Source organism: Vicugna pacos, chromosome 5, assembly GCF_048564905.1.
Source record: "Vicugna pacos chromosome 5, VicPac4, whole genome shotgun sequence".
Taxonomy (NCBI): Eukaryota; Metazoa; Chordata; class Mammalia; order Artiodactyla; family Camelidae; genus Vicugna; species Vicugna pacos.
The window spans coordinates 70,868,950-70,883,550 of record NC_132991.1 but is presented as its reverse complement, the minus strand read 5'-3'; the positions used below and the strand labels follow the sequence as shown (position 1 = coordinate 70,883,550).

The following is a 14,601-nucleotide window of genomic DNA, read 5'->3' as shown; positions in this document are numbered from 1 at the left end:
TAGAAAGAATGAATGCAATTTCCAGAACGTTCCCCAAAAAAGAAAGTGGCATCCCGTCTCCCAGCCCCTTTCCCCCATTTCCGTGGGCTGAGCTGTGGGTATGTGCTAAGCCGTCTTGAGTGACACGGTAAGGCAGAATCCCAGGCGTGGTGGAGCTAAAGAGGGCAGGCCTGGGTCTCTGACACCGCAGAGTCCCCACACCCCCCAAGGCCAGGACGGCTAATGCCTAGACTCAGAGGCAGGAAGACATAACTTCTATCTTATCTAAGTCATTATTTTAAACCATACTGACTAATGCAACCTGTTTCCTCGAGAGCCTCCAGTGCTCTCTAAACTTTTCCTCTCTCTCCCATCCTAGAGATGTGGGGGTAAAAAACAAACAAACAAAAAAACAAGGGTAGAATCTTCCCACCACCCTGTTCATAAATTGAGGGACTCAGGAAGCTCATGACTGTGCCCTGAACTTTAATAAGCAGTGATTCACAAACTGAATCCGTGTCCTTCTGTAACTACTTCCTGAGCTGCCGTTTATTAAAAATTCAAACATGCACACAACTTAATTTTTTTTCCCAGTATTTCTTTTTAAAAAAATGGCTTAACACTTACAGTGGTAGAAAGTTCCAGTCAGTCTTTGGAAATCTCTGCAAAAGACATTCCCACGTAGTCGAAACTGTAAAAGCCATCATATGGAAAATGATACCTGGGTAAAAAGACTCTAGTTTTACTACCAGCCCCACAAATGACATCACAGTTACACCGCCCGAGCACTTTAATGCTCTGTACCTCTATTTCACAATTTGGAAAGAGCAACTCTCCTAAGAAATATCGTGAGGATTAGCATCACAGAGACTCAGGGTGAAAGAAGACATCACTGGACACCTGGTCCAAACACTCGCCCATGACTGTTTTCCCTTCCTCACTTCCATCTATTCTGCTCAGAGTCTATGTTTCCAGGTAATAAAGACCTCACTGTTATTCATCTTAGTCTATTTGATACACTAAGCAGTAAGCATTTGCTAAAAACACCCCCTTTTCTCTGTCTCACTACCTTTTTCTAGAGATGACATGAAAAGGGAAAAGCACCATGGCAGTGAAGGGAGGACGGACTTTGAAGTAAGACGAGTCTGGCCTTGAACTTAGGTTCACCATTTCTGTGACCTGGTGCACGCCGCTTAATGTCTTTAAGCTTCAGCTTTCTAAGTTATTGTAATACATGTTTTAGGGACCAAAAATGAAGAACATAAAGTGATGCACAACTCCTGTCTGGAGCAATTACCCGATACTTACATGGTGGTTGATGCTGCTGTTGTCACTTTAACCATCATCAGTCTCGTGGTCATTCTGGGAACTGTCCCGGCTTTGCCACTCACCGACTGTGTGACCTCGGGTAAGGTTCTGAATTTTTCTGTGCCTCTGTTTCCCCATCTGTAAATGAGGAATGATAGTAACACCTCACAAGTTTGCTGTGTGGACTAAGTGTGTAAAAGGATCGAAAGCCCTCTGAACGGAGCTTTAATCATGATAAGCGTTACATGAATATCAGCTTCTGTGATTATTAAGGAGTAAACCTCTTGACTGTATGGTAGAAAGAAGAAGATCATGAATGTGGTATCTTGCAAGAGTGCCTAAAAGAAAAACCTCTTATAATTGTCCTTTGTAGTAAATTCGCTTCTCTCACCTTGCTTTCCATTTTGGTAACATTAAGTGTTCTCAACATGAACACCTAATATAAGTAGTACAGGGAATGGGAGACAATCTGGGGTTTAAAGTGAGCAGATGGAAGTTTAATATGAAATATGTTTAAGTTTTTCGGAAATATTTTAAATAAAATGATAGAAAATTTGTATTTAAGAATCTTCTCTTATCTTTTTCCCAGTGCTAGCTGATCTGAAAACCTCAGGAGAAGGCACTGTTGACAGAGCTCAGGAGTGGGAGGCTGGTCTGGGCCACGTGCTTCCAGTAACCAGCTGGCTGACCTAAAGTGTTTCACTTAACATCTCTGAGCCTCAGTTTCCTTATATGCAAAATGAGAGACTTAGACTTACTTAGAAGAGCTCTAAGATGCTTGCAATGTCTCACAGTCTAAGATCCCATGTGAACCTGGTCAGATAGACATTGGCAGGCAAGCAGCACTGCCTACTTTTAGGGATAACTTTCTTAGATTTCTTATTCTATGTTCTTCTAAGTAATCTCAACATGTTAGAATACTTTTTTTTCGTAGAGACATATAAATGAAACAGTATTGTAGCAGTCACATTAGGTTAAGCTATGTTGCAGTAACAAGTAATCCCAAATATCTTGGTGGCTTTCAATGGCTCAGTTTTGCTTTTGCTAACAGTATATGTCCATCAAGGGTCAGCTGTCGCACTGCTCACATTTTCATCCCAGGACCTAGGCTGTCGGAGCAGACTCATCTAGGCATTGCTGTTCTTCCGGCAAAGGGAAAAAGAGACATTTCGAACATCAAGCTGGCTCTCAAAACTACAGCATGGAAATTACACGTATCACTTCTGCTCATATTTTATTGGCCAACCCAAATCACATGGTCTCTCCTGTCTTTAGCAAAGAGGAGATGAATAATCAATCCACCCACGGAAAAAAACACAATGGGGAAAGAAAAGAGAGTATTTGGTGAACACCAGTACAATCTACTACAGATGTCAATGGAGAGTTTATCTCCTGAACTGGAAAATGATTTGCTCCTAAAAGGAAGAAGAACTCCCTCTTTGCTGAGGGGAAACCCTCATACAGGAGTATTTGGGACACAAGTGCATAAATAAAAGGACAATATAAGAACAGTTCTAGGAAGACTACTAGCAGAGGAAGCAGTTTCTTTTCACTATTTTGTGAGACAGCAAATGCCAAACAAATAAGGGGGAAAAAAAGGAAAGGGGTGCTGTCAGGGATGGGGAGAGAGATTAGGAACTGGGGAAACTCAGTCTTGGAGAGACGACACCATTTTCTGCAGCTCCAGGCGGTTCCAGCTAATGACTGCACACAAGCAGAATATGAATGCTGAGGGTGCCAGCAAGTACATAAAAGGCAGAGGAAGAAGGATCAACATGTTTTGCTGCCATTTCCAGGAAAGGGATGGTGTCCCCAGCAGCCTCCCACCGTGGATGACCAGAAAAAAAGCAAACACAAGTAACACTCATTGAAAATCCGAGTCGTGACTACTGTGTTTCACAGCACATCCTCCCTCAAATGCTGGCTGCAAACCAGCCCAGCCACTTGAAGCAGCGCTGGCAGCTCGTTCCCTCTTGGCAGCGGGTATGCGTGGCAGCTGGATGGCTTGTAGTCAGTGTAGTTTTGCAGCTGGTGGTGGTAGCAATTGGCAAAAACTCACTGTCCAGATGGGCATTAACTTTTCTTTAATGTTTATAATATGTCAAAAGAGAATAATCCTATGTCAAAGTGGCTTTGAAGAACTTTTACTCAGGAGCTTACAGCAATTTCTTTTCGACAAGATGGAGGTTGCTTTATTTCAACTACACATGTGAGTCTTACTCCCTTAAACGGGGTCAGGGCGCTCCTCCACAATGGAATCTCCTTTCCCTGAAAGGGAGCTGGGGTGTCTCCAGCCTATTCCCTTTCTCGGGTTCTCCACAGTTTGTTGATCACTAGCCAGAACTCAGCAGTATGGTCACAGGATTTGAACGGAGGGTCCAAAAGGAAAATAATGTTTGATTCTGGAATTGTTATGTTCCTCAGAGGGACCAGTACCGTTCAGGTAACATGATAAAATTAGGAGTAACGTAATAACCGTGTTGTATAGAAGAAAGAGCACTGGGCAAAGCATTTTCAGATCCATAAAACAGGCAAGGAATTAATACCTGAAATAGATATTTTAAGATCATTATAAATCAATGAGAAGAACAATCCAACAACAGCCTATTTTTAAAATGTGCTTAGGGTATCGTACGCAACTCACAGAAGAGGAGATTACGATGGCTTATACGTTATGAGATGCTGATTGGTCCCACTAGTTTAGTGGTCAGGGAAAAGCAAGACACCATTCTCTCCCAATGTATTGAGGACAAACTAAAGTTTGTTTACATCGAAGGTGGTGAGCTTGTGGGGAAACAAGTGCCCTCATACTTCATACACTGCTGAGGGGGACAGACAAACAGACAAAACAGTATGATCACCTTGGAGGATAATTTCTCAGTATCTATAAATTGTAGATGCAAAACCCCTATGACCCAGCAAATCCTTCACACCCACCTCCTCCTCCCACCCTCTTGCAGGAACTCTCACAACTGCACACAGGAAGTCTATGCATTGATATTCATCACAGCAGTGCGGCTCAAAGTATGTCCTCGGACCACAGCATCAGCATTCTCTGAGAATGTTTACATTAGCATTTCTAATGCTTGTTAGAAATGGGATGGTTGTTCTATCCCAGAACTACTGAATCAGAGTATGCAGGCGTAGGGCCAGGAATCTATTTTAACAAGCCCCCTCTGGTGATTCTGACGCTCACCAGCCTTTGAGCAGTTCTGCGTCATAACATTGTTTGTAATGGAGGAAAAATGGAAACAATCTAAGTGCCCATCATATGCCATGGCTTATTTATATTTTAGAAAATTAGCCAGCAGTTTAAAAGAATGAGGTGAACATGGGCTGATCTAGAAAAATACTCAATATAGACAATATTATAGAACCAAATGTGAAGCTATGGAACAATATTATAGATTTCTACACACACATATTTCTACAATATGTGTACATTGTACACACATGTGTAAACATTCAGCAAAATGTCTGGAGGATACACATCAATTGATAACAGTGTTATTTTGGGACTTGGAATTGGAACAGCAGTCAAGAAAGACTACAGCTTTTTGTTGGTTATTTGATATTTTGCAAGAGGTTATACATGCATTATCTGTAAAACTATATTTTTAGCTGTAGGTCTGGGTTCTAGACCCAACCTGGATGACACACCATCCAGCTGTGTCATCTTGAGCACACGCCAGCTTCCCTAGACATCAGCTTCCTAACCTGCCAAACCGGGAACTGGACCAGCCAAGCCCAGAGTCATTTTACTCACGTTTTCTTGCTATGTTTTTTGCCAGAACTGTCTGAGTATGAAAGTTCAGTTGTATAATAAATCTCACTAAAGAAATAAAGAGAAGCATGCATATCTGCGTCCCTTGAGGGGTTAATAATTACTTCCACATGTCATCTTAAGACAAATGACTTACATGAGATTTCCCGTGTTTAAATATCATTGTGGCTACAAGAAGCTTCTCATTTTTAAAGTAAAAGTTTAGAGACCTGATAAAATAAATTGTTCCTCAGAATGTTTCCAAAGGCCTGGATTTAAGTGAATCTTCAGGACCCTGGTTCCAGCAGCATCAGTGTGTGAAAATAATGACTGCCCCATCCTAGCAGAATGTATCGGCTCAGGCAATAATCACGCATGTGGTGAGCATTTAATTACATTGGACACATAGATGGTGTTAGATCAAAGAGCTGCAGTAAGCATCAGTATCATGTTTCCATTCTAACAGAAAAACTAGAGATTTGTTTTCCATTTCTTCAGTTTTATATATCACCTTAAAAAACTAAGAAAGAGAAGTAGCTCATATCATGTATGAATCTGGACTGCTTTTGACTAAGAGAAATCTGAATAAACCAGAATTTCCATGGGGACAGATATAAGAATCTTGATTAAGTGAGAATTTAAAAGAAAACAGAATTTATACTAAAAAGCAAAGAATAAGGCAAAGCTAATTACAAAGTTCAATCAACTCTGCCCCGTAAGAGAAAGTCCCGCTTTCCTGATCAAATGCAGTATTCAAACACGGCAGTGAACCAGAAAGGGCTTTAGAGACCATTAACAACCCCATTATTTTATAACCAGTTAATTACAAATTTGAGACTAGAATCCAGCTTTCCTGTCTCTTAGGCCAGGGCTTCTTTCTGAGTGCTAACAGAACAGACACAAACACTGTCAGTAACTTGGATGAGTCAGTCTAATGTTATAAACAAATTATTTTTGAAAATAGAGTTAAATGGTTTTCATAATATATCTTTAAAGTGAATTTAAATGAGATTCACGGGGGGGGATTTTTATAAATGTAAATACAGTATGTTTTTTATTAGAATTTAGTCATTCTGGAAATGGAGTAATTTCTACTAATCTTTAAAAAAAAATAAAATGATAACAGTGCACTGATCCTTCCCCACATGCTGTCTCAGTCCACTCTCTATCTTTTCCTGCCCTGCTCTGGCCCCTGGAGCTGACCTCCTCATTGGGCTCCTTGCCTGTAGCCTTCTGTTGAGCTTGTCCAGTGGGAAATAAGGCAGGAGAGATTACTACTTGAAGGAGAAATGAGGTTGGGGCATTACTCGTCTGCACCCCAGCCCCCTCTCCTGCACTGCCTCCTCACTGTCTTGCTGGCAGTGGCTACCTGGCAATCCCTCTCCAACGCTCCAAGCTCTCTCTGGTCCCAGTGGTCCCTGAGTCCCTCATCATCTCTTATTGGTGTCCCTGATCCTGCCCCACACCTCTAACTAGTCCCTTTACAAAACCCTTTTCGGTTAACCCCATAAATGTACCCTCAGTTTCCTGCCAGGACCCAAACTGCTTACTACGCAGAGTAATAAAAAGCCTGTGAATACTGGTATAAAGCCAGCAACTGGTAAATGAAGTCCCAAGCCATCTCTGAATAAATCCCAGCCAGGGCCAGATCAGGTCCTGCACAATTCAAGTCTGCATGCTCCGCCCGCCTCATTGGGAGAGGCCACCTGCTGTAGACCTGAGCGACGTGTGGGTTCTTGCTGGTGTGCTGAGAACGCAAGGCCCCGGCTGCTCTCCACTCAGGTCAGTCGGATGAGACACTGTCTCTCTGTAAGACAAAGAGCAGCCTTGCTTATCACCTGCTATAAAAAAAGCAGTGTGTTCCCAAGCTCAGTGTTCCTTGGCTGGACACAAACCCACCTGGCATGAAGCATCCTCCCGGTCCATCAATGTTTTGCCTCCATGGGTCTCGGGGAACAAAGGGACCTGACACAAACACAATGCTCCTGCTGCTGCCTGTGCTAAGTCTAACCCAGGACTCTCATGTCTCCTTCATCCCTGCCACAGGAACAGGCTCATTTGTGAGCTTGTAAGTAGGGTAAAATCTCGGACTCTGACATCTTCATCCTCTGACACCAGCCACCCCGGCTCTTCCTTCCTCAGGCACACAGTTGGAACCTGTCTTCAGGATCCTGCACTTTCTCTTCCCTTCATGTGGAATGCTCCATCCCAGGGTCTTCACTTGGCCGATTCCAACTGTCTTCAAGACTCGGATCTCTCTGTGCCATCTCCTCAGAGAGCCCTTCTGTCGCCACCCCAAGCAAGAGTCATTCATTCTCTCCCATCACGCATTTTATTTTCCTCTTAACATTTTTCACCACCTCAGGTTATCTCTCCGTTGTTTGGTTAGTGCTTCTTTGCCCCACTAAGATGTAAGCTCCAGGAGAAGTGGGGTCTTTGGGGATTTTCTCTCTATCTCCCCAGAACGTAGAATCGTTCCTGGTCCAGTGAAGTAGCACAAATGGATATGTGATGAATAAATGAAATCACCAAATGAATGAATGAGTTTTTACAATGCTACCCTTTATTGTGCGATATTACATACTCTGACTTTCAGGCGTCTCACTTGTACAATGAGAGTAAGAAAATCTGCCTTGTGCCAGATATATATTATGTTACACAATATTATATGTATTGTATAATTGTGTATTTGCATATAATTATAAATTTCATCTTACACGTTATATATAAAAATAAAATGAATAACATAACAATATTCTGAAAACTGTAAAGTACAGTATCATTCCTGCAAAATGCAAGGTTCAGTTTTAATATAAATGTACATATTTGGGGTCAATCTTAATATTTTCTGCTTCGTAACAGTATCATTTACAGAGGTCACATTATAGTCACTAGACGCCTGTTCAATGCATCTTTAATTCATTCCACTTAAAAAGCGGGTGTTAGAAAAATTCAGGAGTGAGAGGCATTCCTCAACACATCTAGCCCTAGGTAATAACACATGAGCATCTTCTAACCAAAAGGCACCGTGAAGGGCCTATCCAGTTCTATGTCAGCACAATTATGGAGACCTCATGCAGAGATGACAACACTCCAGTGATTTCCAGGGCTTCACCCTCACTAATTAGGTGGATTCCACCAAGCCTACAGGAAAACCAGGCGCATTGCTGTGTGCTGCAGCTGGGGCTGGGAATGTTCACACTTTCCTCTCCCCTCAGCATGACTTACAGTTTGGACTGAGTTTTGTGGAGCCTCTTGCAATGTGGGTGAGTTGCATCCTTATTTCAGAAAATAAGTCTGATACGAGGTGGGAGGGGATGGGAGGCTCCCTGCTTTAAACAGTGCCCACCAACTGAAGATTCACTGGAGATCTTTATAGAAGAAATGATGGTGCTCACTTCTGTTCCCTGCCTATTTTCGGTGATCTTACTAAGCGATGGAGCAACCTGAAGATTTAAACATAGAGACCATTCTGTAGGTAACAACGTCATGCAATACTGAGTGGTAATTACAAAAATCTCAGAATTTCCAATACCAGTGACTTCCTGAATGCAAGGTTTTATGGCTGGACTGAAGAAATCCCTATGAAAATTTGAAGTAAATTTAGGAGAATTTCCTCACCTCTGAAATGACAAGTTTGGAGTATTTTTTAAAAATCTACTGCCGGAGCACACACCACGTGCCAGGCACTGTCCAGTAGGACAGGCTGTACTAAAATACCAGTAAATTACTAAAGCATTACTTTGTTTAAGCCTCACAAAAACCCTTTGAGGCAAGCACTATTATTATCCCCTTCTACAGATGAGAAAGTTGAAGCACAGAGAAGTTAAGAAAGCTGCCCAAAGGCACACACAGGACAAAGCAGCAAACCTGGTTCTGATCCCAGGCAGCCTGGCTTTAGGGGCCATCTCTCAGCCACAATGCCACGATGCCACTTGAATTATCGCCAAAGTCTCGTACTGTGCTAACACTCATGATTCTGTTCCCTCAGGGCCTTTGTTCCAATCCGTTCTAACATGTCTAATAGTCACATGATAGACTGACTATTTGGCCATAATTTCTATATTATAAGCCAACTTTCTGGGTAAGTGTGGGATACAGAAGAGAGATTCTTTTTTGTTTGTTTGGTTTGGTTTGGTTTTTTGTTTTTGTTTTTATTTATTTTTTTTATTGAAGTGTAGTCAGCAGAAGAGGGATTCTGTTGCATTTGGGGGTAGTGGAAACTATTCTTTCTAAGGCCCAGAGAAGTTGGCCTGCCATTTATTTTACTGGAGGAGAACTTCTAGTTGATGGATGCCTTAAAGAAAATATCCTCAGCGGACCTTGCATTCTGAAACCTGGAATCCAGGAGTGCCTTCTGTTGTGACAGCTCTGTGTGCATGTGGGGCCTTCGAGGACCCTGTGTCATGCCCACCTGCTCTTCTCCAGCACCTGCCTTCCCCATCCCTCTTGTCGGCACACAGACCTGCCCAGGTCCAGCTTTGAGGTTCTCTGACCTGGCTTTGAGGTTCTCTGACCTGGATGCATAGTCCTGGTGATGCTCTGTTGGGGTCTGAGGCCCCACAGTAGCTCTCAGTGTCTGTCGTGGTTACACCGCCCACACCTAGAACCTGAATACATCTAGGTCTTCTTTCTCGCATCTCAACACTCAGATCAGCAAGATCCAGTCCCATGACATTCAGAAGCAAAAAGCAGTAAATAATAACATGAGAAGTGAGGAACAGGTAGAGCCCCGAGGATGTTCAGGGCAGTGTAACGATTCTGAATAGCATTATGTGTAATACTGCAAAGGTGAATATGTAACATTATTTACTTGGTGCTGTGGACAATACAGCACCAAGGTGAAGTACAGACTCTGGGAGATAAGGTCATGTCCAAGTGGATTAACTGACTCACAAACAAAGCACTCTGGTGGGGGATGTTGAGAGCTGGGGAGGCTGTGGGTAGGCAGGGTGTGGGAACCCTGTGCTTTCCACTCAATGTTGCTGTGAACCTAAAACTTCTCTTTAAGAAGTACGATCTATAATAACATGAGTCTTTACTTCAGTCTCTTGAAAAGGAGACGAAAAGCAAATACCACCCGGGAACCACACCCACACGGCATCTCTCTCCCATCTTCCCTGACTTTAGCCTCTGCGGTTATCCTGCCTGGCCCGTGGGTCTCTTTCTCATTCTCTATCCCTTCCGTTTGTTTCTTCTTCTACTTACAGGTCCACACACATAAGCACATGCACACCACACACACACACACACACACACACACACACAGAGCAGAACTTTTCTCCTGGGAGTCAACTTAGGCTCCTTCTTTGCCTTCTCCTCTCACCCTCCCATTGCTCCGCAAGGTCCTGACGACCTGCCGGGGCCTCCACAGAACCCTCCTTATGTTGTTGAGCAGCTGGAAATGTTGCTTATGCAATAAGGTAGCATTATAAGTGCAAATTTAAAATTCAAGATTGTGTGCAGTACGAAATTGGGTGATTTTTGAAACAGCACAATTTTAATGATATTAAGAGCCTTATGCACCAAGTTTGAAGCAATGTGTATCCCTGACAAATAATATTTGTACAGATTACATAACTTAAAGCTGACAGGATGAAGAAATTGTAAACTGAATTTAGCCATTGCCATGACCTCACCACATTAGCCTGTGAACAAAAACACCCACCATGCTTTGAACTTTGGGCAAATGGGAACCCCAGAAGGGCTTCAGGATGTATCTTTTGGTTAAATGAGAAGAATTGTAATTATACTTTAATAATTTTGTTCCTGTTACCCAATTTAGGTAAATATGCAGATAATCATAACATACTAAATCATAGCTTTAATATGGAATTCAATATTTCATGTTCTACTTAAAGTGTTAAGCATTTTAGAAGAAAGGTAACGTACTCATGTATAAAACAGTGCTTTTTCAGCATACATGACCCTGAACTTAAGCATTGACTTGATGGATAATGACGTGTCTGCTAAGTGTGCAGATTGTAAGGAAACTACTTTCTATTGTTCAATAATATGTCTTATTTAATTGCTCTATTATTGAATAAAAATCCCTAAAGAATTTTCACTTCCAGCAATGGTTTCTGACTTTCTTTTGGTGTCTAGACAATAATGATTCACTGAAATGTGTGGGGAGCAACATGAGAAAAGGCCTTAAAATATTTAATATTTGTAGTTATTGGAGTGGGGGAGGGAAGAAAAGGCAAAGCAATACTACAGGTTGCTACTAACATTCCAGATCAAAATAGTTGTGATATAAATACTGAAAAATTTTAATCATCAGAAACCCCAATGTGAAATAGAAGGGATGAGCGGTGTTAAGAGTTTGTCCCTCCAGAAAGAGAAGGTGGGAGTGCTTGGGTGTAGTGGGCACTCTCACCGCCACCAGGAAGTGCTCAGAAGTGTTCTCCTGTCTCCTTCACACATCCCCAGACTCTCTGGGCAGTCCAAGGTGCTCCTGCAGTCAAGGGACGCTGCTCAGTGGCCATGTGTGTGCAGTCCCCTTCCCGCTTTCAAGACTTTCAGTGGAGTTTCTCCACCATTCCTTTTGCTTTCCACTTGTGTATCTGCTCTGCTGGATAACTTCCATTTGTATCTTTAGATCCCTTTCCCACCTGTGCCCCAGGAGGTTGACCTTCATTTATCTTCAAGTGGAACTTAGCCAGGCAGAGGCTCCAGAAGGAAACTGAAGGCAGGAGGAGAATGGAATTTGGCTATTTATGCCCCCACCTCCTGCTTGCAGAGTTGCAATGGGTTGGCTTCCATCAGCCTCTCTCAGACACACATGTTCTGTTATGATAACCACTCCAATCTCTTGCTTCGTCAGATCTAGGGTGGTCATGGCTCCCCACTTTTGCTAGCCCAGGGCATTGTGTCATCTCTGCTCATTGACCTAAGCTTCGGCTACCCCAGTGTAAATGCCTTCTTTATTAAACTCGTCTCAGTGACCCAATTTGATTGAGTCACCTATTTCCTGCCAGAAGCCTGATTCACTCTCAGACCAGGAATGACCTATTAATCCGTTCTCCTTTATCCAAATCCTGTCCTCTGAAGCTCAGCTGCCATTTTAGTTCAAATTTCACCTCTTACTTGTGCACTCTATGTCGATATCTCCCATCTGATGTTCTACAGACTTAGAATCTGCACCACATGTGTCCCCTGCTTCTGTCTCTTTTTTTTAATCCCCTCAGTATCACCAGTACAGATAATAACATACTTGGCTTATAGCCTTACAACTAAGGACTGTGTTGGCTGAGATATTAGGCACTCCGTAACAGTCTTTCTTGGGCTGTAGAGGTCACTCCCTCCCTTGAAGGGAGATATGAGTGCATGCTCATCCGAAATCTTAAGAGCATGTCACAGGATCATAGAGTAAGAAGGAACTAGGGAGAGAGTTTAGCCCAGTCTCCCTATTATGGTGATGAGACAACTGAGACTTGCAGAGATGGCCTAACAATCCAACATCTCACAGTCAGGAGGTGGCAAAGCTGGGGCAAGGGAGGGGGCAAAGTAAGAATTTAAAAAATCTTCTTTGCCTATTTGGTTTTAGTGTCTCTGTGTCCTATTACTAAAAAATTCACCTCTGCATACCTGAATCCCCAGTACAGTCCTGCCCTGTCAATAACAGCACTCATTTGTTCCTCCCAGTGAAAGACCCCTTTTGAGTCCCCCAGAGCTGTTTCCTATCTATGCATCATCCCTGCACCTACCACCTTAAAAATCCACCACCCCCACAAAGGGCTGGATTCTACTCTTCCTTGCATATCTGGGAAGGGGAAAACAGAGCCCCGTGGCTCTTGACTTCAATATTCTCAGATAAATTCAGGCTAACACAAAGAGGATTCTGGCCAGGGTCTGTGGCTTCACTCACAGTTACATGCTGAATAGATCAACCACCCACATTTAAAATATTCATAATTACCCACTCTGTCCTCCAAAGAGCATCTGGCTGCAGGCGGACGCACACACGGGGAGCAATGCACAGGGCCGTGGGCTCTTACTCTGCCGTGGAATGCAGCCCATTCAAAGGCAGGACACTGGAGTTCTGAATATTCAGACCCAATCCAATCTCATAGGGCATGTGCGCATGGCATCCTCTGACTGCCTTGTGTTGGGGATCCTGGACGCGCGGTTGTGAACTTATTCCCTGCTCTGATGGAGAGCGGGAGGCAAGTGCATTCGTCCCCTGAAGTTTAACTGGACCCAAATGTCCGGATTAGTGCTTTATTACACCATTCTGTGAAGTCAACTTCAGCACGACAGAGAACATGAAGACAACGCACTATGGCCCATGGCATGACCCGGAACAGCGCAGCGTGGGTCTCGGACAGTGGGTGTGCCAACCCTTCCCATCATTTAGGACATCATTTAGTGTCACACTTTTATTACATTAAAGGAGGCTCCACATAAAAATGTCAGCAGCTTCCAGTTGACTCATGGAATTGAGAACTGCGCACTAGCTGCCGATTTAAATTAATTTTGCTTCTTGAACCATGAAAAATAGTTCTTTGAACAAGAATTCATGATAAATACACATGTGTAAAAGGCCTTTAATCATAATTATTTTAAATACATAAAACACGACTTAAGTCTCTCAGCCTCATTAATTTCTTATGGTATGAAAGAACAAAAACAAACAGTAAATGAGAAAAGTATATGTCATAATTTAAATATGTTATGCATGGTCATTTAGCTCATTAAATGAAAAGATTCATTGTAAACCCTGGGCTACAGAACATTTCTGTATTACCCAATGACAGAAGCCATGTTTCAGATTTTTTATAAAGAATTAGTATTTTATGTCATTTAGATCTTAAAAGAATACCACCAACAATTAAAACAGCAGGACTGGGATAATGAAATCACGGTGTAATGCCTTGGATGTCTTCTTTCAGAGCACTTAACTCTTGTTTTCCCTGCAGAGCACTGAAGAGCAGGGGTCACATTCTCAAGGCAACGCATGTAGTAGAAGCTTAGTACATATCAACTGGACTGACTATGCTAGGCGGTGTGCTCTGCATTTATACAAGGCGACCCAGGCCTCCCCGCAAACCCGTGGACTGAATCATAGTCGTGTTTATCTTCCATTCTCTGGAGCACACGTGTCTTCCCAAGACCTCCAATGCTGCCACTCCTGGTCATCCAAACTGATCAGCGTGTCTTCATCAATATGCTGGGCCAATGTCTTCAGGACATCCAGATGCCCGAGGCCCCTTCAGATCATACTGTGGCAGAGGACGGGAGAACTAACGCAGCCCTGAGTTAAGACCTTCAGTGTATACTATTGTCTGTTCTACATGACTGTAAACTGCTTCTGCTTGTCCTTCCTGACAAGTATTGGGCAGAAGCCTCGTGCCAGATCTGCGGCTGCACACCACGTGGTAATAATCAGTGTGCCAATCTGCTAGGTAAAATACTAATCTGGCACAGTAATTGCAGCTGCGGCTACCACTTGGCTGAGTTGGGAGAAGTCCACTGTCATCTTCTAAGATCTGCTTGGTTTTTAGAAGGGACCAGAAACAGATTCGTTTAACTGGGATATGATGAGGATT

General features: G+C 42.9%; 1 protein-coding gene across 1 annotated transcript in view; it reads right to left on the bottom strand.

Annotated features, from left to right (window-relative positions):
* Window positions 1-617: 617 nt before the first annotated feature.
* The window catches only part of FTCDNL1 (formiminotransferase cyclodeaminase N-terminal like), a 73,784-nt gene continuing 59,800 nt past the window's right edge, over window positions 618-14,601 (bottom strand). Inside the window, exons 6-7 of the transcript XR_012072821.1 lie at window positions 1,288-1,425; window positions 618-670 (exon numbers count right to left, since the gene is read on the bottom strand). The gene's annotated coding sequence lies outside the window, so the exon portion shown is untranslated. The remainder of the gene's footprint in view (window positions 671-1,287; window positions 1,426-14,601) is intronic.